Source organism: Nasonia vitripennis, chromosome 4 (genome assembly GCF_009193385.2).
Source record: "Nasonia vitripennis strain AsymCx chromosome 4, Nvit_psr_1.1, whole genome shotgun sequence".
Lineage (NCBI taxonomy): Eukaryota > Metazoa > Arthropoda > Insecta > Hymenoptera > Pteromalidae > Nasonia > Nasonia vitripennis.
The window spans coordinates 6,062,881-6,090,482 of record NC_045760.1 but is presented as its reverse complement, the minus strand read 5'-3'; the positions used below and the strand labels follow the sequence as shown (position 1 = coordinate 6,090,482).

At 49.4% G+C, this 27,602-nt stretch overlaps 1 protein-coding gene across 4 annotated transcripts in view; it reads left to right on the top strand.

Annotated features, from left to right (window-relative positions):
- LOC100118060 (antennapedia-like protein) overlaps positions 1-27,602 on the top strand; it is a 124,329-nt gene that overhangs the window by 78,984 nt on the left and 17,743 nt on the right. The window contains exon 1 of one of the 4 annotated variants that reach the window (XM_031928438.1): positions 2,626-4,663. The exons of 2 other annotated variants lie outside the window; for them this stretch is intronic. The gene's annotated coding sequence lies outside the window, so the exon portion shown is untranslated. Of the gene's footprint in view, positions 1-2,625; positions 4,664-14,986; positions 15,645-27,602 lie in introns of those variants that run through there. One more of the 4 variants, XM_031928439.1, reaches the window with a different exon arrangement.

Here is a 27,602-nt window from a genome sequence, read left to right as displayed (position 1 = left end):
CGACGAGGATCAGCGCGGCGTCGGCGACAATCCAGCGAATCGTGTTTGATCGCCACGGCCTGTACACGCTCTCTCTCTCTCTCTCTCTCTCTCTCTCTATCCGACTCTGTTATCTCTCTCTATCCCATTTGTGTATGCGTGCGTTTGCTACTCGTCGTCGTTCAGCGAGAGGGACGACGATGCGGAGAGCGACGCGATCATTAGTCCGATGTGTCTCGGGGAGCTTGAGCAATTGAAAATAATTTACTCGCTGTTGTTTTGCAAAGTGGAACGGGCGGCAGCGCTTGATTCTAGATTGATTTTTCTCCGCGGAAAATCGTTTTCTTCGACGCCGCACTCCAGATTGCTCTAGATCTAGATTCGCTGTTGGCGAACAGTTGATTGATTCCAAGGAATAATTTTTTTTTCTAAAAATAAATTTTATCACGAAATATGATTTATGTTGGGTGGGACTGACAGCCAATGCATGAAGCAATTCGAGTGGACCAATCAGGCCGCGGGAGATTTGGAGCGCATGCGTGGAGCGAGCGCGAAGGGGGAACGCGCGACGAGGAGGGGAGACGGACAGCGAATCACGGTCGCGCGTTTCAAATTCAAAGGTTGACAAATTATACCTACTGCGGCGCTCACTTGTGCACCTAAATTTGTTGATAAATTAGATAATATTATAAAATTCGGTTAAAAATACCCTGTCCCACTCGAAGACTGTACTCTCTGCATTCAAAATTGCCAATTAAAATTCAACAGGGGGATCGATCCCCGGTGCAAGTCAAATTTCCGAAAGTCAAAGTCGTTATTAAAAGCCGATCGAATGAAATATCGCTCGAGCGCGCAGCAGACGATAATCGAGCTTGTAAACCCTGCGCATACGTACACACAGGCAGCAAATTAAAGTAGCAGCCGTCGCGTCGATTAGCAAACAAGCGAGGGCCGTCCCTCATATCCTCCGTCATCAGATCATCCAGCCAGCCGCGTCTCTTCTTCGCAACACGCGCGCACCAAGTCAAGCTCGATGGACAACAACAACAGCATAGCAGCAACGACGACGACTCAACGTCTCGGAAAGAAGAAGAAGCAGCACTTGGCCGCGCAAAAAGGCGATAGGACTGATGGAAAGAGGCGCGGCGAGAGGGGAAGTAGTCCAATTACACGGCTGGCGGCTCCTGCTTTGTTTCACGGCCGCTGGACTTTGGCTGAGACTATAATACTACTATACTGTATACTGGACTTCCGCCGCCGCTGCGCAGTTTACTCGTATGTGTGTGACTCGTACGAGGAAACCGCGAGCAGTCTCCGGTTTTTCTCCGCCCGTACGCGTGCGCCTATGCGTCTGGCTCTTTTCTATGTAATGCGCAGCCGCTAATTTCTTGCGCACGTCCGACGTCCTCGAGAAACGATTAAAGCGCTCGCTTCTCTGTAACATAATCCATCTAGCACCGCCCTGGCGGTAGAAAAAAGTGTGCGATCTAATTTAAAGCTAATTACGAGAGCGGCGAAACTCTTTTTGTGCGCCGCTCTCGAGACTAGCAGGCGAGCAGCGGACTCGTTAATTTTTCCTAGTTACCTGTAAATTGAGTACTTTTATTTATTGCGTTCCGGGTAATAAATTCTTATTTTTCTCTTTGTTTGTTTCAGGTAAGAGACTCCCTGGATTCTTTTACTTCTCGAGAGATGCTATTTGTACGCGAGAGAGTTTCTCGGGAGAGCTGCGCGTTCGGGTGACGATGATGATGATGCAGCCGAGTAAGGATGTGTAGAAATTAGTTGTTGGAATTTTCAGGATCAGAGACTCGAGCTATTCATCACCCTCGTGATCAAACATCCACATTTTCCATTACAAATAATAGACTGGATAGGAAAGAGCACCAACTCACTTTTCTCCAGCTACTCGCGGGCTAATCTCCAGCAGTTTATTCCCCGCTCGCGGAGCCCTCATAGTGAGGCGAACTCTCACGTAGAATTTAACGCGGCCAGAATTTACGACGTATCCGCGCTGCTCTCCGTACTCGGGGCGACGAAAGCGGCGCGCGCGCAGGTGGAAAGAGGGAGAGAGCTCTGCGGAGCGGGATCCCCGAGTCGATTTCGTTCGCATCGACGACGCGCGAGCACGACTACGTGTGTTGCTCTCTATCTCCCCGACGCGTACGTGTGAGTTGCTGGAGAGATGCGAGACGGAAATTGCTCCGAGCTGCGTAGCCCCTTGACATTGTAGTTCTGAGGAGCCTCGAGTATACGTACCCGATCGATCGGATGTAATTTACAGGAGCGATAGCAATAAAAATACAGCGGAGAGTCAAGGTGATAACAGCAGAGAGACGCGCGCATAGCCAAAGTGTGAGAAGCGCAGAGCTCGCCGGGCGCGCGAAGCTCGCCCAGCGCAGATTATAGGCTGTCGAGGCGCGCGTGCACGTTCCTATACGTGGCCACTATTTATATCATTTCCTGCCTAGTGAACCGCTGCTGAGCTTTCGAGAGAGATATATCTCCGGCCGCTCTGCAGCTCCCGCGTACTTTTATAAAAGTAGTAACCCGTCCGTCCGTTCGCGCTCCCGGCGTCTGCTGCTACTGCTGTAGGGTTCTCTCTCTCTCTCTCTCTCTCTCTCTCTCTCTCTCTCTCTCTCTCTCTCTCTCTCGCTCTCGCTCTGATAGCTTTACGATGGCCGCGCGCTGAAAGATTGACGGCGGCGCGTCGGATTTTTCGCGCGATTTTCTGCGCTAGTGAGCTTCGTCTGTCGATTCGCCGCCAACGTCGTGCGGAGAGAGTTTTTCGTCGGTGCGTCCGCCGGCTTTTTTCTATTGCCACCGAGTGATCGACTGGCTGAGCCTTATTGCTTCTCGATTTGACGTTCGGGGGTTTAGAGCTCCAGGAGACGGGATTTAAAGCGCGAGCGCGGAATTCGGTATTGTATCGTTTGTTTTCCGACCCACGGAGCGACTACGATTTATCGCGTGTTTTTGGGGGAGGGAGAAACTTTGATTAACAAAAATTTCAGCGGTAAACCAAGCTCGATTCGAGCCAAAATCTTCCTCCGACTGCGTCAAAAGCGTATCCGTCCTTCTATAGACACCCGAAAGCACACGTAAGCCTGATCTCGCCCGCTTTCTCCTCTCGCACACCCGCGCACCGGATCGGAGGGAGAGAGCGTGACGACTACTAGCTCCTCTCTCACCAACACACACACAAGGACGGCGCGTGCGACATTGCATTCTTTCACGAGCAGCGTCGCGCGCGGTGTGAAAAACGCACGCCAGGCCGCAGAAAAGCGAGAAGGATCGAGAGAGAGAGAGAGAGAGAGAGAGAGAGAGAGAGAGAGAGAGAGAAAATACAATAAAGCAGGAACGAGAGAAAGGGCGAGAGAAAACGGGGGCGCGAGGAGGCTCGGCCGGATCGCCGGTGGGGAGGTCGTTACTCGTTCGCAGCGCGTGCGAGCGAGAGCGAGAGAGAGAGAGAGAGAGAGAGAGAGAGAGAGAGAGAGAGAGAAGGCGGCGGTGGCGGTGACGTGGGGGGCATCGCGCAACGCATGTGCACAGGGCGCCGCGCGTCGCGGCGCTTCGGCGGAGGCTGCGAGAATTCGCGGATCACCCAGTCTCGTTGCACATCTCCTCGGGAAGATACGCTCGCGCGCGCGCGCACTCTTCCTCTCGTTCTCTCCTCCGAAGTGTGCCGAATGAGAAAGTTCGTCGTCGTGCTAGGTTCTTTTCTTTTAACCTCGTGCGCGGTCATGTCCATCCCCTCGTGTGCTTAGTGTGTTGTCGGAAAATAGACGAAAAGAGCACCGCCAGAGATCGCAGACGAGTGTCGAATGCCAAGACACGTGCTGCCGCGCGAGAGGCAGAGATAGCGCAGCAGAAAAACAGAGGCCGCTGAGAGAAAGAGAAGAGGCATATTCTCGGGAGAGAGATATGCGAGAGCATGCGTTCCTGGGCAGCTGCCGATGACGGGGAGAAGAAGAGCCTACCAGCGTCTAGGGCCTAGAGAGCCGCGAGCTTATTTTTTTAGATATTTTTGTGCCGCGCAAGGCCGTCGACTGAGAGAGAAAGCTGCGAGTTCGCGAGTGTGAAACGATTATACAGTGTGCTCCGAAGATCGAGGATGACAATGCCCGGATACAGCTAGATTGTGCATCCGTACAGAATCAGCTGGTCGGTGTCCGGCGCTGCAGCTAGAGACGGACCGTCCGTGCTCGAACGAAATCAGAGGGGGTGATGTTGAATGGAGCTTGCAAGCACAGTGCGGTGATAAAAGCAGAAGCAGCAGCAGCAGCAGCAGCAGCGGGCTCGCCGAGGTTGGCAGATGCCGAGGCAAGGAGCTGCAGCCCGGAGGAGCCGCAGACGGTGACGCCGAGTAGGTCGTCGCCGCGACGAGACGACGGAGGCGGTGGTCGTGAGAGTAGCCGTGGGAGTGCTTGCAAAAGGACAGTCGGGAGGAGAAGCGGGCGGAAGCAGCCGCCGCCAGCACGACGGGGCCCGGCTTGGGGCCGGAGAAAGGGCCCCCGCCGTTGCTGCAGCGGGAAATCGAGGAGGCCACGAGCCGCAGCTGCAGCGTAGCAGCGGCCCTGAGAGCAGCCATCATCGCGGCCTCCTGGGGCAAGTGCCGTGGCAGACGAGGTGGTTGTGGTGCCTCACGCAAACGGAGGCGGCGAAAAAAGAGACGGCGCAGGAGGTAGGACTGAACGTTCGGTTATTTATTATTATTTTTTTTTTTTCAAAAGTGCGATCGATGTTATTGATTAGATTGAAGCTGCGATTCGTTAAAACGGCGCCAGCTCGAGTGACGGACGGTTAAATTTCGTACACGGATTATCGTGACGTAAAATCAGCGAACGTCCGGCGGGCTAACGCCTGTGCTGACGTCGTTTGAATTTGCCGAGCCGGAAAAATGCTGTATTGACTAAAAAGCTCGCTCGCGCGAAACGAGAGAGAGAGAGAGAGAGAGAGAGAGAGAGAGAGAGAGAGAGAGAAAACGAGCGCGCAGACCGGCCAATCAGTTTTCTATTAGGCGGATATTTCGATTATTTATAGTTATCCTCTATATCGTTGTTTTCCGTTTTAAATTAAATTCGACTGCACGACGTGCATGTACTGCACGCGAGCCCGGAATATTAATTAGCAAAATTATAATTAGCCCGTGCGCGCGCCTACCTGTCATTTAATTTCGTCCGTCGGATAAAATTACGCGCACTCTGCCTTATCGCGTATTGCCCCGCGGGATAATTAACGAGTGTGTATCGACCCCAACGCGAAAACATATTCGCTGAGTGAATCTTTCCGAAAACGCAAACTCCTCATCGGCAACAAAATTCACATTTTTCAAAAGTCTCTCGAGCACGATGCAGTAGCTTCTATACCCTCCACATACGCGAAATCCTCCGAGAATCCGTCCGCGATACGCGGAATCCTCGCGAGCCGCGTCCGCGTGCCAGAAATGTTCGGTAATTTGCTAACCGCCTCTTAATTGCAATCGTTGTGCACCGCAGTAAGAGCCGGGATTCCGCGAGCAGCGGAGAGACAAAGAGAGACGGCACAAGAACGCGAATTCCCCAGTGTTAAACTATAATTCAGCGGACTTTCTTCTTATGCGAGCAGCAGCAGCGCACGCGCGCCTTTTTCGAGCGCGGCGAATTTAAAGACAAACACACGGGATTCTCCGCTCCCGCGCGCGTGTATGTGCATGTGTGTGTGTGTGTGTGTGTGTACCTACCTCGGAAGTCGTCGCGGCGCCGCTCAGAGAGCGAGCGAACCCGTATGAATTATGTAATTGGTTCGCTGGTGCTTTCGTCGTAAAAAGCCACCGGCCCTATACACACTCCGAGGGCCAAGGTCAAGAGCGTCGTCTTTCGATTTTCTCGTCGTGCGTGAAGTTGTTGGGGAATTATTTATGCGACGAGGCTCTTATCGAGATGATTCGGTTAGTAGTTTTCCTGTAGGGATGATACATTGTAGTGCTAGAATTCTATTAATTTTTCCGTTTCTATTCTTTCCTTTTTATTTTACTTTTAATGATTCGCTCGAGTCGCGACGTACGTGTGCAAACGGCGATGCATCATCCAGGCTCACTGTCACGGGGCGAGTCCTCAAAACAGCCGACTTTACTTTAAAGTGCGATAACACTTGTATGCTCTCACTAATGCTGTTTACAAGTGATTTATGCACAGGTTAACCGATTCCGTAAACACATCGCCGCCGGCTATCATCAATGAGTAGCAATATTTCGATCGATAACAACACAGAGAATCAGCCTTTTCCAACGATTTTAATTAAAATCTAGTAACGCTAAAAATAGCGCACTTTTAAATTTATGTACCTCAATAAGAATAATGATCATTCGTGGGTGTCGGCCATTACACTTTAATCGAGTACACCCCTCTGCACGCACACGCGGAATTAATCAACTTTTCCTGTTGTTATACCGCGCTCACAAAACACGCATCGAGCCAAGTTCACGTGAAATCGGCGTAAGGGGGATTAGAACACGGGATATGGCGGACGTCTTAGTGGCAAGCGTGTCGGTTGGCTGACGAAACCCCCCTCGCGTATGGTTCCTCGGTTGCATTAGTCGAAAAAAAGCTATACACAGGGGGGAGTAGTCGTCATCGGCGGAAATGAAAAGGGGGTACGACGGACGAGGGGGGTGATTGGAAATTTTGACGGGGAGGTAGGCTCGATGGGAGGAGGCTGACTCTGGCTAAAATGTATACGTGTTTGTACGGCCGCGCTATCAATGCCGCGTTAAAGCCGGGAATGTCAAACGTGGATGCATCTGCCGCGTGTATAGTGCTGCACGTATTATCGCGAGCGATACGTCAATTCCAGGCGCGGCTGGCTCGATCATTACGTGGATTGCATTGTTTTGCTGTTTCTTCTATTGTCGATGACGCGTATGCTGATGTATAGTAGAGAGTCTTACAATTGAAAGTCACGTAGTCAGAAGCAAATCCACGATTTCCCAAATTCGATTGTACGTATAGGTATGAATGTCTTTATGGGTACATAAAAGGCCGGCGGCGGTGTCGGCGCGCACAGTCTTATCTCGGCCGTGTCATCATCGCCGTGTAGATGTGGATAGAGAAAGAGCGAGAGACATGTGTGTGCGTTACTCTCCGCGGCGTTATGTGTGCCCACCTGTGCGCGTAGCCTGAAAGCGCGGAAATGCTGATGGGAATCGCGCGCCGGGGTCTATTAAAATGCGCAATATACGAGACTTTAATAGGGGGCTTTTAATTAAAGCCTTACCGCTGCGGAGGAGCGCCTTTTTGTTTCTCTCGCGCTCTCTTCCTCCGCGCAGCCGTCTGCTGCCGCCGCCGTCGGTGTAAGTTTTTCTCTCCTTCGTAGATTCGGTGCTCTCGGACACGTGGAATTAAGGTCTCCTCAGCGTATACTAACGAAAGCAAACAGACCATCGCGTCGTAAATCTCTCTCGCTTCAAAATCAAGACAAGAAAGCAGCTCTATTATATCGGAAGCCGAATCGGCGCATCTCTCGAATAAATCCGCGTGCGGCTTGACAAATAGCTCGTCGGCCACAAAGCTTCTTCAACTCGGGCAGCGCCGGCTGCTGCAACAATTACCCGACACACACACACCGGCTTCTGTGTGCAAGTGTCGCCGTATAACACTAAAACACTCGGTTAAGTGCTCTCTCTCTCTCTCTCTCTCTCTCGGTTGCAGCCTGCCGAGGAGCGAGAGTGAATATAAACGACGTGCCGCGCGCGGCAGTAGTGGTTTTTCACAGGCGATTAACGCGCCTGCTAACAAGATCGCGGCCCGAGATACATGCGTATAAATCTGGCGGCGCGCGGTCGCCCAGGTAAGGCGTGCGCTTTGCTCGTAAAAAAGGAGAGCGAGGAGGAACGGCAAAGGAGAGTTGCTATACATACTGCGGAGAGGAAGAAGAGACGAAGGTTACACAATGGGGGGATGCGTGTCGGTATCGATGAGGTGTGGTTGGTTTGTGGCTTTGTTCCGGATGCTGCGTGCGAGATAGTAGCTGAAAAATAATTAGGGCTGCGGAAGGTTAATGCGCGAGCGCGTAGAGCGCTGTGATGTATGGCCTCGATAGATAGCGCTCTTTTCGCTCGACGATATGCTTTTTTAAAACACTCCGGATCATTCCTTCGTCTATATAGCGTAAATCACGGGCGCGCTGGATTGAATCGTCACTTGCTTTCCAAACACGCGCGTGCGGGCACGGATCGCGCGAAATTCAAACAAGTCGTATACGCGCAGCTCACATAAATTATTCGGGCGCGCTAAAAAGCGGGCCGCTGCAACGGCTAACCCTCCGCGACGAGCTTCTTCTCTAACGGCGTTGTTACGGGCGAAGCTCCGATGTGAAAAAAAAGACAGGGGAGCAGAAAGACGGCTGAAAAGAGCGAGTCTCGAGCTTTTTACTCTCTCTCCCTGCGCCGAGGTCGGGGAAATCGGGGAAAGTTTGCGCAAGCAAGAGAGAGATAGAGAGAGAGAGAGAGAGAGAGAGAGAGAGAGAGAGAGAGAGAGAAAGAGAAGAAACGTGCGCTGCCGGCCGGCGTTGCATTGTGGTGATCCGGGCCAAGGAAAAAAGAAAGTTAAAACCTCGTGAGAGTATTGTTACGTTGCGTCAGCGTGTGTATAAGGGGAAGCTTCCCTTCCGTCCTACGGCTCTCGCTCTTTTCGCCAGCGCAAGCGCGCGCGCGCGTATAATATCGAAATTTATGGCCCTGGCCTTTCTTTCAACTCTGTGTGTGTACACTCGGAGGCCTCTGCGAGAGAGATAGGGGGCCCGAGGCTTCTTCTTCTGCTCCTCGCCACTTCCCTTCTTCTTCTGCTCCTTCCTTATTATGTTTGTCCTCTTTCTTCTGTCCGTCCCTTTTACACGCTGCATTCAGAGCCGCGCGCCGAGTCGAAATTCACTGCACAATAACCAGCGCGGTGACAAAGAAACTCACCCGTGTTATCACTGTTGTGATTGTAATGACGAACAACGATTTTTTTTTTCATATCAACCTGCCCGAAAAATAATTCGAGCTGTACAGCGACGGCCATTCTCGGCCGCGAGCATCCCTCTCGCGCTCGGACGCCTCTCGTGAGCATTTTGTTCGTGCAGCGGTCGTGCCGACGGCCGCGTGTATTTTTATTTCGTTATGCCATCCGGCATAGCCGGCCGAGAGAGGCGTTCCGAGAGAGCAGAGCCAGCAGATAGAAGCAGCAGCAGCAGCGGCAGCGCAGCGACGGCGGAGAGTACCTCTCTTCTTCTCATTTCTCGTATTTTCCATCGCGCATAAATCACGAGCGTGTCGGCGGAAGCGGGAGAGAGAGAGGGAGACAGGACGCGCGCGAGCGCGGCAGCGGACGTGTCACGTGGAAAAGCCCGAGGTTAAAGAAGAAGCGGAGGAGATCCGAGCGACCGCATGGCCGTGTTACGGATTCGAGCGCCCACTCTCTTCTTCTCTCTCCCTCTCTGTCTGACTGTTCTCGTTTTTTTCTCTCTTTCTGCGCGGAATTCTGAAGCCCCGGAGTCTTATTATACGCCCGTTGTGTCTTCTTCTTCTTCTTCTTCTTCTTCTTCTTCTTCTGTACCGTTGTCTTTTTCTTGGCGCTTTTTTGAGCTAGGCTCGCACAGCGGAGAGAGAGATTCCTCGGATTAGCGAGGATTTGCTGCGTGGTCGCTCTGGTTAATTATTTTCCGTTATAATTAAACCAGTGTAGCCGTCTACATCAAAACCAAACTTTTACCACGACCGCGAGAAAATTTGTCTTTTCTTCCGACGAGCTTCCAAAAAACACGAAAGCGTGTGTACAGCAGCTTGTTGGTCGGCTCTTCTTATATTCCACGTGGGCGCTTGCCACTTGATTTATCGAGCTTAAATGCACTCCCACACGAGGGGAAATCGAAAATCCGCAGCGAGCTTGCAAGCTGCACCATTACGCAACACGCGACTCGGGGGTGAGAGAAAAAGAAAACTCCTCGTCGTCGCGCCCGCCGGGCATTGTTTTCGGCCGCGCGTGAACTGCTTAAATTCGAGTTATTTTCGTCGGAGAGAGTGTGTGTTTCTACACAGAGAGCTACGTCGACGCCGAGCGTGCGCTCGCGGCAAGATGGATCGCCCGAGCTTTTCTCTCGGTCGAGCTTTCCGGATGTATCAGCCGCAAGAGTCCTGTTATGGTACTTGTATACTAGCGTATACTTAGACTAATATATCTATATCTCTTATACGTATTATGTGAAAAAAGAGACACCGTGAATAAAGTTCCATAGATTTTCTTATACGCGCGCGTTTCAAAGCGCCCGGTAATTTTAGCAACGACGAACAAAAGAAGGGCGAAACTCTAGGCAATATCAAAGCTCAGAGACAAAGGGACGCGCGGAGGACGGCGCAAGAATCTGTCAGCCGGCGAGAAGCTCTCGAATATAAGGGAAGAACTTGTGCCGCGCGCCTGTACACGCTGTGTGTATAAGGCGAACTTCTCCGAGGCGAGAGCTGGTGGCGCATAGTTCAGGAGAGAGAGAGAGAGAGAGAGAGAGAGAGAGAGAGAGAGAGAGAGAGAGAGAGAGCGCGAGTTGGCGAATACAGCCGCGTTTTCTCTCTCCCGCGGGCAGCGGCAGCCCTGTGACGCCTTCGGGGCGCCGCGCCGTCGTGTCTCGTTATCCGCAGGATTTATGGCGCGCTAATTGCACTGCCGCGCCGCGCTCTTCGGATAACTCGTCGGAGCTTGCGGCTCGCGCTCGATGTGTATACTCGTTTTTTCGGAGACTCGCGCGATGAAAAAAGAGATATCGACTGGAGGAGCAATAGTGTCGGGTTGTACGGACGAGGGATGATGAGCTCGGGCCCGTTAGTTCGAAGGAGTAGAGCCGAGTGCTGTGAAGCGCAGAGGAGAGCTTGCTCTACTTTTCATTTTGATTCGGATTACATCGTCGATGTTAAATACTCGTAAATCGCAATAAGAGTCTTCGCAAGACGAGGGAAAAGTAGCTAAATCACACACTCGTCGAGATGATGATGGGTCTGCGCGCTCATAATGACGGCTTTCCACTTGAGCGCGACTCGCGCCAGTAGCACCGATCATTATCTAAATGACTCTTCGCGCACATACTCCTTTACGCGGCTCTGCCATGCTGTTCCCGGAAAAGCTTATGCGCGCAGCTTTGGAGAATTAGTTCGTAAACGCGCTATTGACAAATTTTTTGCTTTGTTTTGTCTTGCTTTTGAAGTACTCGTATTAAAATTTTTTTGAAAAGATACAAAATAAAATAGCAGTAACTGTAGTATACAAGTTGAACAATGCCGATTCAATGCAACGCACGATCGCATCAGAGTCAGCGGCAGCGGCAGTAGAGGTCGAGAGAGAGAGAGAGAGAGAGAGAGAGAGAGAGAGAGAGAGAGAGAGAGACAGAGAGAGAGAGAGAGAGAGAGCATGTATGTGTACTCGAGTCGAGGACTGCGAGCCGGGGCTACGAGCTCATTGGGTACAGTCGGAAACGGGTCGTCGTCTAGTTGGCCGGTCGGTTATGCTAATGATGCCAGCAGCTCACTCACTCTCTCTCTCTCTCTCTCTCTCTCTCTCTCTCTCTCTCTCTCTCTCTCTCCCTCTCTATCTCTCTCCATCTCTTGTAACAGCACATGCGTGTGTATGTCATGTACACATAGCTAGCACGAATTGCAGGAGGCAGGGCTCATACGCGTCATATTATATGTATATAGCGCGTGTACGAGAGAGGCACCGATTTATTGTTGTAACAGTCGCTTGAACCTATACTGACGTAACGCCGCATTAACTCGATGTCTCAATCGCCGCGCAAAAGACAATCCCGATCGCATACGTGCATTGTTGTGGCTGCAGAAAGCTATATTATATAGGCTTTTCACGTTGTACAGAGCAGTTTTGGACCGGCGTATTTTCTCACCTATGCCTGTTGGGCCTTCTTGGGCATCATTTCTCGCGCGAAGCGGTTGCCAGAAAAAGCGAGTGATAGCGACAAATTCTGAACCGTGCGTACTTTGAAACACTTGTGTTAACGTTTATAAATAGAAAGTCTTGCGGGTGATACGTTCGCGTGAGCCAGATTTTCGTGCTCTTTTTCACTTCGTGCTAAATTCCTCAAATTTTATATCGAGCGCAAAATTAATTTGATATATTCTCAAAGCTAAAAGCCAAACTATAATACAGCAATCCAAATCGAATTTATACGTGCTGGATAGCGTTTCCTGCGAATAGCGGAGAAAAAGGGAAAGTAACTCCAGCAGGAAGTGCGTATAGTTAGGAGATACTTAGATGATTACGGTGTCCGTAAGAGAATCAGCGTAATAGGGGTTCCCCGGGGTGTAGTAAGAATAGCTTCTCTGCCTTCTGGCTGCAATATTTACGAGCGCCATTGCTTATAGAAGAAAAAAAGAGAGAGAGAGAGAGAGGCGCTCAAGTGTGGTGATTTTCACGGACTCGGAGCCGCTTTTCTATTCCGTAGTAGTCTGCACTCCGCTTCATCCGTTACATGTGCGGATGCTGAGATTGACCGGGAATGGATGAGTTGGTCTTTTTTTTTTTTGAGCAAATGAATAAAGTCTTCGGTGTAATCTCTATCGACGTAATTTATGAATCTATAATAAGAAATCGAAATACCCGTGTCACTATTATCAGTATTCTATTTTGTTCGCATTACAATGTCGGGCTTAAAATTAGGTCATTAACTTGAAGTGACTTTCAACTGACAGTGCTTGAACTTTTGTGCTTCTTCAAACAACTCCTATATCCCACCCATCCGAAATTCATATCTATCGCCCGCGTGTGTACACAGTTGTCTATTTCGCCACGAGTTCCAGGTAATCATCGAAAAAAATGACCATTTCATCAAACAAACTCGAAAAGTTTGAGGGTATAGCTTACAGAAAAATTCTCGACCATGCGCTACGGTCGATCCGGTGAAGAAGGAGGGGTCAAACGTACACAGCAGTCTCTCTCTCTCTCTCTCTCTCTCTCTCTCTCTCTCTCTCTCTCTCTCATCCGATCGATCCGTTTGTAACTCCCATAATTTAAAGTTGAAATTATGAGACCGGATGGACGCCGCGCACAGACCCTCTTCATACTCCTGCGCGTCGGCCAGTTGTGCGATGCTCTCGCGCTGCAAGCGCGCAACAAAGGCCGCTCGCGCGCCTCTGCGTGCGTGTGTATGTGTGTGTGTATGTGTATCGAAACGATCGGAACAATCAGTCGTTGCTGCGCGAACAACTGCGCGGCCTTTTTCTCTCTGGTCAGCAGCCACGGCAGCAGGATATCATCTATACATACACGTCTCGCTACTTTTTCACCTATACCTATACACAACGTGTGTAGAGTACACGTGCGGGTGGGGGGAGTGCAAAGGGGTCTTATGGGGGCAGCATATAATTATCGGGACTGTAATGGCCGTCGTAAATCATAGGCGCTTCTCTCCTTCTCTCCGTTTTTCGTTCCCTCGATCGCTGCTGCTTTCCTATCCTCCCTCGAGTCTATATACTGCGGGCCGGCCCACGGAGGAGGATGAATGCGGATGAGAAATCGAGCGAGTCGATTGGATAGAGTCATCACTCGCTCGCGCGCGCACCTCTGCTTCAGGGGCTTATGGGGCCGACTTCTTCTTCTGCTCCTTCTGTGGTGGGTTTGTAGACCATTGGGTCTAGGCGCGATATGGGAACGGACGTTTTTCATTTATTTACTGTACGAACGTTTTGAGAGAGAGGGAATTTTTTTCGGTGTCGGATGAAAGGGCTGCCATGCTATATTACAGCGCTTAATCTTGCGAGACGTATCGTTCCTTCGCGAGATTCCAATTTGAGATCGGTTCCGCCGGCATTTGAATATTCATGGATTGTTCGGCCGATCGCCGGCTATTATTGTTTGTCTGCGAAATTAATTACCCGACGAGCTATTCTAATTTATTTTCGCTCTGTGAACTTTACCATCGAAGCTTCTCTATAGACGCTGTCCAAGCCGTTCACGGTTCACACGAATTATCCAATATACCTCTACGTATACACTGTAGGCCCCGAACAATGAGTCGAATACGTGTGGAGCCTCGTAGGCTTGCGTGTATACAGTTGCTCGCATTCCGAATTAATGTCGGCCGAAACAAAGACGTCAGATAGTACAGCTCCCCACATTTTATTCCGCTGCCGTCGCCGCCGCCGCCGTCGCTGCGTCTGAATGCTGCACGGGCTATAAATATTATTTTTTCCCCGAGACACGCGGCGCGTTTGTTCATTCATTAATTTCCATTCTTTTCGCCATTGTGCGCAGCCGAATTCTGCGCTCGACGAGTGATCTTGTTATTTGTTCGTTTGCCCCGATCGCGTATTGTATTCCAGATCTATTTAACCAATTCAGAGTAGCCACTCTCGCTTCTTCAGGCTTGTTCGTTAACTCGGATATCTCGTATGGCTTCTCCGTCAGCGCGGCAGATGTGTTTCACTCGAAAAAACCTCTCTCGCTCCCGGCTGATGTTCGAAAAAACACCTCTCCTAACTATTTTCGAAAATTCCCTCCGCGCACGGTACGTCTTATTTTCTCAGTGGCTACTTCCTGTCGAGCTCCAGCAGAGAGCAAGCGAGATGGAGAGAGACGTAAGGGGGTTGGTCCAGGCGCTGAAGAGGTGGGCACTGGCTAGCGGAGCGGCAGCTCGTGAGAGTTATGTATGACGGAAGGGGCTGCTGCAGACTCTCTCAATCCGTGCGGCACGCGAATCCGCCGGGCTCCTTCGTATATCAAGTTCGCGGGACTTTTGATTTGCCCCCGTCATTTTTTTTCCTCCCTACCGAGACTCGCTGCTAACCAGCCGAGGGTGGGCTGCTACATACGCTTGACGAGCGAGCGAGAGAGAGAAATAGGAGAGAAGGATAGACGAACGGAGAGAAAGGTCGCGATGGTGGGGAGCAGCGGAGTATAGAAACGAAAACGAAACTGCAAGAGAGAGAAAGAGATAGAGAGAAAGGAGGGGGCAGCATCGAGGGGTTGGGTCGTCGGCGTATAGCGGGGTTGCGCTGACAGCTCCTCGGTATACGCGCGCTTGCGGAGGATACGCTTCTCTGCACACATTCACTCGGGCTCACGCACACGCACGTGTCTCTCTCTCTCTCTCTCTCTCTCTCTCTCGCTCTTTCCTTCCCGCTCCTTTCTCCCGCCACGCGCTTTGTGCGCGCGGCCGTGTTCGCCGGGCTCTCTTTTTCCGTGTGCGCTTATACTAGCCGTATAGTCTCGTCACATTCCGTGCGTAGAGCTCTACGTTTCTGTCTTCACCCGCGAGCGCGAGCGCCGCCACCGCCAGACTCGACTCTGACACACGGCAGAGTCGTCGAGCGCGCGCGCTTCTCTGTTGATGACTGTGTGCCGCACGCACGCGCGCGCGCGAGTGATCGAGTGTTTGTTGCAGTTCTTCTTCTTTTTTTTCCTCGTTCAGCTCTCGCTGCTTTGCATTAAACCGCCGAGGCTCTTGGAGAATGAGGCGGATCTTTTACGCGAGTGATGTGGTGATGCTGGTTCGCGGGACCGGTCACGTGTGACTGTTTTTCTATTTTGTCTTGCGTTGATCGGTTATACGGACTCGAAGTTACGAGTGATTACCAGAGTGGCCATGCCTGTCATTAAGGATAGGCACAAAGCCGAGCAAAGATGAGACCGACGAAAGCTCCTGTCAAGGTAGTTGTTTGCTGCAGCTTCGTGTGAAATCATAGTAGTGTTAAGTGCCGAATTTACTTTGAAAAATTCCGGAGGTACTGTAAAAATTTCATCTCAACTGTCGGCTAAATTGCTCGCGGCTGGCGGCTAAAGGAGCTAACGCGCAAAGTGAGTTCGAAGGTCGCGTAACGCGTCAATCTACCATCACGTGTACCCGTTATCAAACAGGGCCGGTACAGCGCGCGCTCCCGATCGAAAGATTGGCTCCTCGTCGTCGTCGACGATTATTCAACGCCACCTGTGCACACTTAATTGCGCCGGCGCTGCGCGTTTGCACAGGCGGTCGCGAGCTTGCCAACGTCCTTCTTTGCATCATCTCCGCGGTCTTCCATTTTTTCTTTTTTTTTTGCGCGCGTGCCTTGAAGAGAAGCCGCCGCTGTTGCTGCTGAATTCGCGTGATAACGCGGCGAGCGCAGGCGCGTTATCGTGATGAAATTTCTTACAACACGCCGGGGATGCTAATTAGTCTATATAGGTCGCAAGTCGAGGTGTCACGCAGTTTCATTGTGATGGCGCGATGCCCTTGATGTGCGATGCGCCGAATGGACTGCGGGAAGGTCGCGAGTGAATCAGTTTAAGAGAAGGGTGAGTGAGTTTGATAATCGCTGCTTGATTATGCCTGTTATACGTGTACAACTTTGCGCGACATTTTGCTTTTGTTCGGAAAGCTGCGACGATTTCTTCGCGAAGACTGACGGCTTTGAGATTAGTGAGACGATGACTCGATATGGCTTAATCTGTCGGCATTATCTTATTATTTTTGAGGAAAATAATGGCTTTGAATAAATTTACAGTCGATTGAGATCAAACTGCGTTGCGTATAATGTCAATTATACTAGAGCAGGTTAAGTTGTGTGTCAAAATTCTGTTTTAAAAAACGTACGCGAATTCAATATACGGTATAGAAATCCATTAAAAATAAAACGTTGATAATGAGTTTCTGAGAAATAAAAATTTCAAATCGCGCAACCTGAATCAATATTGGTTGGTAGTCTCCTAAATTGGCATTTTTAATTTTTCAAGCTCGGTATCCCAGATTTTTAAGCAAACCTAGAAATAGTATTGCAACACTCCACAGTGTAAAAATACATATTCTACTCAAATAATAGACTTCATTTGAACAGCAAGCCTATTTAATAAAAAAATGTGCAATCGGCTTATTTTAATAAACGATCGAATTTGAAAGTAAGATTAGCTCGATAACAATATACATTGCCCCAATATTTGCCGAACTTTGACGCATCTTCTCCTGATAACGACGAGCAGAGCGTGATCATCTGGACTTCTGATTCTATAGAATCAAGACGAATCCATACCGAGAAATCTGTGTTATATATACTCATCTAACGTATCAAATCACGTGAATTCCAGCAACTCGGATATAAATAGACGAAGCCGCGAAGTGGAGACAACGAACTCTCGATTTTCTTTAAGCTCTCCCGCGATCGATTTCGAAGTTTCGCTGCTCTCGCACACACACGTTCACGCGATTGTTTGTCTTCGGGGAGGAATGGATTCGCAGCTAGGAGACAAATGTGCCGCTAAGCGCGACACCCCCGCATTATCGCCGAGTGAGATCTTAAGTATGGCGCGAGTCGTTAGACGTTTCAGTGGACCTTCTTCCAACGCGTGCTCCACTACTGTGTGGTAGTCTTGTTCTCGGAGGCGAAGAAGACTCATGTCGGATTGCTTCATTAACCTGGCAGTCGGGGCATTTGTCTCTTTTAACACACTCACGCATCCGATGTGTATAACGTCCGAGGCGGATTATTAACGACGGAGTTTAGTTTTTTTCTTCTAAATTTAATATTTTCGACGATGGGAGATATTAATCGCGAGCACTTGATGGAGTGGGATATTAATAGGAATTATAAAATTTATATGCGGAATGGCCCGAATTAGTTACGAAGATTAGAACTTTTCTGGAAGATTACGATCGCGCACGGGTTTTGAATTATTGTTTAGTGTCACGACGGTGTGTGTGTGTGTTTCGAAAAAAAGGAAAAAAAAATTGTAATGCGCATGAAATATCAGAAACCGGAATGCTTTACACGTATACCACAATGGCGACGAGCTTGTAACGAGTTCTCGCAGCGAAATCAAAATGCGCGTCGTTGCACATTGTTACCAAACACGATTTCGCTCGGCGATAATACGCAGAAGCGCGAGCGACGACGAGTTCTCTCCACGTCGCATATAACCGCCGAATTACGTGAACGAAAAGCTAAAATAGGCGAAAAAAGGAATGTCGATCGTTTCCTTGTTTTCGCGCATTTTAATGCGTCAAACATTCATATTCGTCGTGGTGCTCGTGCTGTGAAGGAATTTTTTCTTTTTTATTATTGTATTTTTCATCACGCGTGCATACGCGCGGTTACTTCGGTAAGAGGAAACGAGTTTCTTTCCTGACTCGTATTTTTTCTTTGCCGCTCTTGGAAAGTCACCGGTCGGGAATCCTACTTTGCGGATTCTATTAAAAGCGGTCCGACGGATTCTCTGAAAAAAAAGAAGGAGCCGCCGACCTAATTATGAAGCCGAGAAGCACCGTGGAATATAAATCGGTGTAATTACGTGGCGTTGTGGATGAGTTATGCAAACTGTCTGGTTTCGCAAAACGCTATCGCTCCTCGTATAATTATTTAACAATCGCGTTACGTGTGTAATAACCGAAATCGAAAAAGATAGCAAACGTCGAAGCTGTTTTCATTGGTAATCGTGCTCCGGCAAAATAAGCGACCTCCGAGATTACTATCAGAGTCCACGGGGGGATTGTCCCCTTTTTCTTTCATCGAATCGCCGAAAAGTCGCCTCCACACCGAATCGAACGAGTCGAACTTGATTTTCATCGTCGATAAATCATGAGCGCTCGCGCGACATTCTCTCTCTCTTTCTCTCTCTCTCTCTCTCTCTCTCTCTCTCTCTCTCTCTCTCTCTCTCTCTCCTACGTGTCTGCCATTTCTATACAGTCCGCGCGAGCACAGACAACGAAAATACGGGGCTGCATCGATCGAAGGGAAAAAGGGAATCGAATGCCTCTCTCTTTCTCTCCTTCACGCGCGTGCGGTTGGAAGAGGTGAGATATTTATTGCCGATATCGGCGATTATTTCGATGGAGTTGGCCATTGTGGAAAATCGCGAGGCGTCTTTCCGCGAGCCCACCTTTCATTATCTCTTTTTTCGCTCTCTCGTCTCCACGGCGCTTCTTTTCAATGAGCGCTGCGCAGCCCCCCTTAGAAATTTGAATTATGGTCTCTCCTCGCGCGCCCGCGAGAGAGAGAGAGAGAGAGAGAGAGAGAGAGAGAGAGTGCATAAATCTCCTCAGTGCAGGACGACGACTGGGTGTATGTTTCGGAGGTGGCGCGGGGAATATCTCTCGCGTCGTTTTTGTACACCGGCGGGCTATTGTTGCGCTTGCGGCTCTTTTTGAGCTTTCCCGTCAATCAGGAGAGCTAAGTACGCGTGCGTTATTTATTGCGGGGGAATCGATTAATTTCGTATACAGCGAGGATGTGCGTTACTCCATTGGGTGTGATATTATGGACGGGCTTCATTTTTTACGCTTTGTATTCGTCGATTCGATTGACTGCGTGTAGTGATGTAACGGTAGGGGGCATGTAATTATTGTCCAAAACATGTATCAGTAACGCCATGTCGAGGACGCATAAATCAAAAGTTTTTCTGCGAGCCATATCCCGCTGCTTATCGGCGCCGATGCCTAATGATCCACGAATTAAATCCATTAACTTTTTTCTCCCAGTGTATAACCCTCTCGCGAGCCCTTATCGCATCTCGAAACACATCGCATTTCACAGCTGGTCGACTGTACTCTCCCGTAAATACCAAATCCGTCTCCTCTCTCTCTCTCTCTCTCTCTCTCTCTCTCACTCGCTTGTTTCTTCGGTGGCTTATCGCGATACCCTGATTTAATTAAGCACGAGTCACGCGGCGGGGGGTAAAAGAGGTCAAGCTCGCATAGCGCAGCTCCCTTGGATAAACTTTCGATATTAGACTCTTGCTCTCTTCCTCCTCTTCGCCTCGTCCCTATAGCGCGTCTAGGCTCACCCTCTTTCATCTATACCCGATTACACGGACTTAGTTCGGTGGCGGCGATATCCCGCCCCTGCTAGCTTCTGGCTTTCGCAATTTCTCTTTGTTCGCGTCGATCGAGCGCGTGTATGTGGATAGTCGCGTGGGAGGCTGGCGGGGAAAAATTCGCACTTGCGCCCGGTGATCCACGCTCTTTTGTGGGCCATAAAAGCGCATGAAGATCCGTTTTAAAACTATTTCCTAAGAAATAATGCAGCTATATTCCAAATGGTTGAATTAGGCAAAGTGCGCATCTGTCTGATGCTCGACGATGAAAAAAACAATAATTCTAGCCAACAACGAGGCATAACCTCCTTCCCCGTGTATACACACGCACACACACACACGAGCGCGCGCGCGTATAGCTATATACAGAGATATCCGCGCGGCCATGCATATTCACGAGCGTGTACAAGAGACAGGCCGAAGGGAGCGTCAGCTCTTCCCCCATCCCTCCTTCTCGGCTGCAGAACGTCGCGACGCCTCCTTCCCCTATGCTGACGGCAGCAGCAGCGGCGGCGGCGGCGTCCTTTGTGCTCTTGTCAAGTTGTCAAAGTTACCCCACCCCGGGAGCCCAGCCCGGATCCAATACCCCGCCGTCGGCATATACCCCTCCTCTGCGCTTCCTCTCTCTCTCTCTCTCTCTCTCTCTCTCTCTCTCTCTCTCTCTCTCTCTCTCTCTCTCTCTCTTGAGCTGACTCCACGAGAGGGGATGAAGCCCTCAGGCAGGAGAGAAAAAAAGCGAGAGACGAGAGGAAAAAAGAGGAGCTGGAAGCTTAGAAGAGCAGCTGCAGCTCGTCTCATCGTGCGGGCTATATGGAAGCCAAGAAATCGCGGCCATGCGAATTATATCCTCGTGCGTGTGTGTGCTGCAGCGCGAGGGGAGTACAAGAGAGTTACTTCGAAAGGCAGCGCGACGAATCTCTGTGTCTCCGGGCAAACAAATGAAGCTAATCGACGACTGGGCGCTCTCGAGTATGCGCGCAGGGACTCGACCGCGCGCTCTGTGCAGAAGCAACAAGAGAGAGAGAGAGAGAGAGAGAGAGAGAGAGAGAGAGAGAGAGAGAGAGAGAGGAGGGATGGAATATTTATGGCGGACCGAGAGCGAGAGTAAAGGGTGTTGCGAAGGTGGACTCGAATTTGCACACGACACGATTAGGACTGTGTTTATGTGCCATTGTGCACTCGAGTGCGCTCGGGCTTTGTCGAGCCTACTGTGCAGCTCGAGGATAGGGAAATTTTAAATTTATTACCGCCGAGAGATTATAAGCGCTCTCCGCTGTGCTGCGGATGACTTTTGCTGGTATTTTAATTATCTCTCTCTTTCTCTCTCTCTCTCTCTCTCTCTCTCTCTCTCTCTCTCTCTCTTTGTCGTTCGGGAAAAGTCAGTGCGGGCGCTTCCTTGATTTATTGAGCTGCTTCGAACGGGTTGCAGGTTCGATGGCACTTTGCTTCGCTAATTTTCTATTATACGTTCTTGGGAATAGTGCTATAGCACAGTATCCGAACTCGGATTGTAAAAATGTAGCGGCTAACGCGAGCCTTTGTACAGAATAATCAAGGTTTATAATTAACCCAGCAACTCGGTACTTTTATGCACGCCTTATCGGTCGAACATGCGCGCGCACTTGTAACACTCGCCTCATTCGACTTTCATTTTTCTCGCGACTGTATACCAAGTCTCACGCGAGCCCCGCCGAGCACACGAGTCTTACGCGATTATATAAATTTTTGCAATTTTTCATCTCTTACACGCATCTGCGAGGAATTCGTATGCGAGATAAGAGTTGCCAGGGAAAAATAATTGCTTGTTAACGATAACGCGATAATAACCGAGATGTACAATGGCTTGAGAAGGCTGAGTACACAATTGATTGTGTTTTACATTAGCAAAATAAAATAATAGCTTTAGATGTGAGAAGATATGCTATCTCCATCTTCCGCACAGATCAACACTAGATAAAAATAATAACCATCAACGCACGGCTTTGTAAAAAAAATTCATTGTTCACCTCGTCGCGTCCTAAAACGAAATAATTAGACTCGATTTGCTGGCAAAACTTCTCACGCTCTCGCGTTCCGAGAAACGCGCAAACGAATATTCTTAATTAGCCGTCCAATTTTCACGGACGAAGCGCACTCGTCGCCGTCCGTCGGAAGGAAATTAAAAGAAGAGCAGTAGAAGATGGCTGCACACGCGGCGCGATCGCGTCAAAGATTTAATTAACGCGGCAGCGCTCCGAGCTAGGCGACAATTTTAATTCGAGTCAAAGTCGGCCAATCCCAGAGAGCGTGTATACCCGGCAATTATTTCATCGTTCCTAATGCATCACGCGCGCACTCGGCCCGTAATTTTTGAGGTATGACCGCGCCGAGATAGCCGACACGTGTGCGACTGTACATGGGTGTGCGCTCGTATGACCTTAGCCGACGAGAGGGAGATTTTCGCTCCGGACGTATAACGCCTTAATTAAATTAAAAAGCTCTGCAGCCTGAATTTCAGAGCGTAATTCGAGGAGATTGTTATTATTCTAGCGAAATATTCACGCTGCTAATTAACCGTGACGCTATTTCGAGACTATAATTCATCTAAGCGCACACACATCAGACCACAGTGTATATTGCGCGGTCGTTAAGGCAAAACTATAAATAAAAATAATTAGTTACGAAATTCTTTTGTAGCAGCATATTTTCGGTATACGCAAAAGAGCGCGATAAATTTTAATTAAAAGCCCGCATGGATGCGTATTATAACGATCGCGTATGATGGAGGTGCCACACGGGTACGCGTCTGGCAGGACATACGGCGAGCGCGCGGGAGAAAGAAAAAGCGGGAGAAAGAGCCTCGAAAACGCTGACGCGGGAGATAGAGAGAGCGAGTGAGAGAGAACAAAGACGACGTGGCGGGAAAAAAGGGACGCTTGAAAAAGGGAAAAAGGAGAGCGAGCGCAGGACGGATAAGCCGGAGAAGAGAAAGAGGGAGTAGGAGCTGCCGAATCGATAGTCAAACTTGTAAGAGATAGGATGAAAAGTAGGCTAAACAAAATTGCAAGATAATAACGGACGGAAAGGAAGTTTCAAGTTTAAATTGAGTTTCCAGCCCGAGACGCGTATAATTCCCGGAGTAGCTGTGCGATTCCCGTACCAGGGGATTATTTTTTCACTATACTTCCCTATATATTCTGGCGAGGTGCGAACGCGGAACGATATTCTAAATTAGCTCCACACGATATTAGACTAAAAGAGAACCGGAGCAATAAAAAGCCGAACAAACAATCGAAAAAAGAAACCGCGCCGCGGCACAGAGTATATGGAACTCGCCGAGAGAGAGAATTTCAGAGAGAAACTCGTTCCGTGAGCGGGAGACAGCGTCGCGCGCCGCCGCCGGGGCTGATTTACGAGACGCCGTCAAAACTTTGCACTCCGCCGTGTCTCTCAGGCCCTCTAGCGCGCCAAAATAAAGCTCGTCTCCTATAATTTTAGGGAGAGAGTGCGCAACTTGTCGGGAGTAACGAGATTCGCTGGTGCCGCGCGTCCGGAGCTTAGCGAAAGATTCTCTCGAAAGGTTCTGGAATAATTAGCTAATACGCCGAGAGAGAGAGAGAGAGAGAGAGAGAGAGAGAGAGAGGGAGCGGCCTTGAGGCTGCTCAGTCGAGAGGGAACATTTCTGTGTGATTTGCGAACGATTGCGCAAGAGTGAAGCGGCACTGATTGTGCCTTTCGGAGTGTGTTTGCGCAGCGAGATAATAATGGCGGGTGTATTGAACCGTTATACTTTATCCTAATTTTAAGAAGTTCGAAAGTTTGAATTGCGAATTTACATAAAGAAAGCTATTTAGAGAACGCAGTGGAGCATTAACAATGTCAATGCGCAGCGCAAGAGATGCAATCCACTGCAAAGCCATAAATTTTAATTACGAATCACGCGAATTAAGCTCCGGTACGTCGCAGACGAATAATTAATCGCGGACCATCCCCTCAAAAATGTCTCCGTTTCACAAGACTATAATAGATAAACACATCCACCGGGATCATGCGCGACTATCACGCGAGTCATTGCAGCGCAAGGTCAAGTCTCAGTACGCGTTCGCTCTTAAATTACGAATTATCCCGCAGGCGAGTCGAGTCCTCCTCTGTGCGAAGGTGAAAGGCGACAGGGCGCGTCCCTCTGTGGAAAATAATCATGAATTCCAATTACTCGAGCCAGTGTGCTCTAGAACAGATTCGAGGACCGAGAGAAAGAGTCACGCTTTGCTGAGCGCGCGTAACCTACTACCGATGCTTTACAATAGCGCCCGAATCAGAGCAGCGAATTAGATAACGCGCGCCCTTTTTTCCATCGCTAATTGACGGACATTAGCATCTTACAGGCGGAGCGTGATTTTATTTTTCTTTGTTGGAGATAGATAGAGAGAGAGAGAGAGAGAGAGAGAGAGAGAGAGAGAGAGAGAGAGAGAGAGAGAGAGCAAGCGCGGGAATTTTGAATTTGTTTTAATTGCGCGTCGTAGGCAGTGGCTAACGCTTGTTCTTTACGCGCGTCGGAATCGAGATCTTCATTTGATTTGTGTAGCTTCGCGAAAAGTGCCGGAATGAAGCCATTAAATAATGCTTATATTATGCATTCGGATGTCTCTAATAACTTCAATATAATGGACTTTTAAACGCTGTGTGTGTTATACAATATACATATAGAACTCGCTTGAATAATTCATCGCTCGCGTGTTAAGTTCAAGATCTCACTGCATAATTATTATCTCCTCTTCCGAATAAATATTTATTACACTCGAGCAATTTATTTTATCCGCGAGCATTAATTCTCGATGTTTTTATAATAAGTAGTCCGCGCACAATCCCACAACTATCGGATCGCACCTTGTTCCAACCGAAGATCCAAACCACACACGCACACACGGCCAAAAGCCATCGAGCTTATCATCGCGCGTTACGCAAAATGATCTCGAGCCCGGCACTTGTCGGCTAATCTGAGAATAGCCAAAACTCTTTTCTCCTAAATATGGCTGAGAGGGGAGTCTAGGCTCGGATTAATAGCACAGTTCTCTTTCTCTCTAGCTAGCTCTTAACCTCGTTGGAAAGATATCTCGCAGTTGGCAAGCTTTCAGGCTACGTCATTTCTGACACGACGGCTGCGTGTAGATATCACGTGACCCTCTCGCGATTCGCTCTCTTGGCATACGTATCGTGGCAGCTTTTGCCAGAGCAGCATTTGAAGTCTCGCAGGCTTTGCATTTGCTCCACTATACGCTACGATAAATTTCGCCTAGTTGTGCCCCTCGCTCTCTCTCTCTGTGATGCTCCGCTGCCGTCGGACCGATGATGCTTTGCTTGGCTGTGGACTCGCTGCTCTTGGCTCGAGTGTGTACTTTCCGGGGACGGAAAATAAGTCTCGATTCTCAAAGTTTGAGAAAGTTCGCTAATTCTGCTGATTCCAACGCGATTAACAAAGAGAGCTTCGATTCGACCTTCGCTTATACATTCCAACGTTTTTTTTCAAACTCGTATCATGTGTGTGACACCAGGCGCGGAAAAAACACGTTTCACTTTAAACTTTTTTTCACACGCTGTGCAGTAGGGAACACCCGCGCCGCGTAAGAAGCCTCGAATAGCGCGCGGGAAGTTTTTCCACGGACGGACAGCTCTAGCTGGCGAGCGAGAGGACGAAAAAAAAAGAAAGAGCGAAGGACGCACGAGAGTGAAAAAAGAGAGGCGTCGCGTGAAACTTTTACGACTAGAGCAGCGAGAAAGGGACTTTCCGGTGAAATCCTACGGAGATTCGCCGTGCTGCAGCGCCGGGGAGAAATTCGGCGCGCATACAGCGAGAGAGAGAAAGCGGCGGCTGTTTTGTCCCAGCCAGACAGGCAGAGAAAGAGAGAGAAAAAAAGCGAGGAAGCTTTCCGAAAAAATGTGAAAGTCGAGGATGAGCGCGCGCGCGCGCGCGCAAGGTTACGTCTTGAGAGAAAAGACGCCGCTGCAGCAGCCGGGGTTACAGCAGCAGGTCACTGTGCGAAAGGTGTCAGACTCCCGCTGCGAGTCACGTAAAATTCGAGCAGTGCAGCGGCCGGAAAAGAAAGTTTCTCCCTTCTGAGTATAGCATCTCGGATTCGGTGTATAGATAGGAGCAGTGCGCATGCGAGGGCATCTCTTCATTGGGGAAAAGTCGAGATTTTCGTATTGTGCGCGTGCCCGGTCGTAAATTTTTCCGACAATGCCGAGACGTTGATCTTTCTTCACCGAATGTACAATAACGCGATCGTCCCGAATATAATTACCGTGTAGGCATACCTGCGCAATTTTCGGCCGACGAATTAATAACGGTGTACGAGAATACCGATACCCTCAATCGGCGCTCGGAGAAAAAGAAATGCACGTGCGCGCAGAGATGCGTATATATATATATATATATATATATATATATATATATATATATATAATTAAGCACTGCACCGCTTCTCTATATGCCGACGTTGCAGCCAGAGGCTTGGGAGAGAGAGAGAGAGAGAGAGAGAGAGAGAGAGAGAGAGAGAGAGAGAGAGAGAGAGAGAGCGAGCTTGACATGCGCACGTTTCGCAACGTTACAACATTGTACCGGTCAGCTCTCTCGCTCTTGACGAGTTGGTTCTCTCTCTCTCTTTCTCTCATTCTTGATCGAGATATGGAAATCCGCCAGCGGACCTTTTGCGGACCGGCGCTCTGTGTAGAGAGAGAGAGAGAGAGAGGGGCTTATAGCATGCCTGCAATGTGTATAGCCGGAATTGCAAAACACGCGCGCGCACGATTCCATCCTCTGTTCGAGAAGTGTATTTTTTTTAACTCCGAGCGCGTGAAGTGTTGCACGTGTGGGATGCATTGATAGGTATATGCAGTGCTCTCGTCGAAATACATTTATTTATTTTTTTCTTCCTAAAAAAAGTTTTATTTGGAACGAGCAAGAAGGTTTTTTTTCCCTCGAATCGTGTAATTTATTCATTGAAATACAGAACTGGTTCACTCTCTTGTTCGGAGTAATAACTGCGCGAGTAGTGTCGCATACGAGAAAGAAATTCAAACGAGTTCTCCGCGTTGCGGCTACATCGAACGTTTGAAAGTCAAAATTTCGGCTAACTTTTACATAAACATGCAGCCGTGCGTGTTCCGCTGCTAGGAAATAAAAAACGATTCCCACAACAGCGAACTGTCCACTCTTTATCTCCGAATCTGCGTTTACCGTTACTGTATACCCATATACTCGAGACTTTTAATCTAACTCTCAGCTGATGCGTCGCCGCGTTACACATTCGCGCGCGAAGGGAAGCAGAAGTGCAAAGAGGGAACATTAAAGATGCATCGAGCGTGCCAGAGAAAGATCGAGCCGCGGCATAAGTAAGCCGGCTATAACGCTCGCGTCCTTGCGCAAACTGGTTTTCACGCATAAGCGCGCGGTTCGATTATGCTAATAGCTCACTCGCTCGCACACATTCACGCGCGTGTGCAGTGTATAACAGAATTTCGGCGAACGACCACCGAGGCGGTATCGGCTTTTTATCCCTCCGTTCGAGGATGAGCCGAAATCCGTGAGGATGGTACGGGAGAGTATGTGTGCGTGTATGGGAGAGATGGTTTTTATATGCGTGTGAATCGGGTATTATGTATTTATTACCATAATGTTTGGGTGGAGCGACTTGGCCGCCGCTCTGTTGCGGAAATACCGCGGGATATAAATTTTCGGGAATTTTAGCGGGAGCTTGAATTTTGCCGAGATTCTCGGGGATGTGTACACGACGACGAGAGGAGAACGGAATTTTTATCGCAGCTGCTGCTGCGTTGAGTTTGAGATTC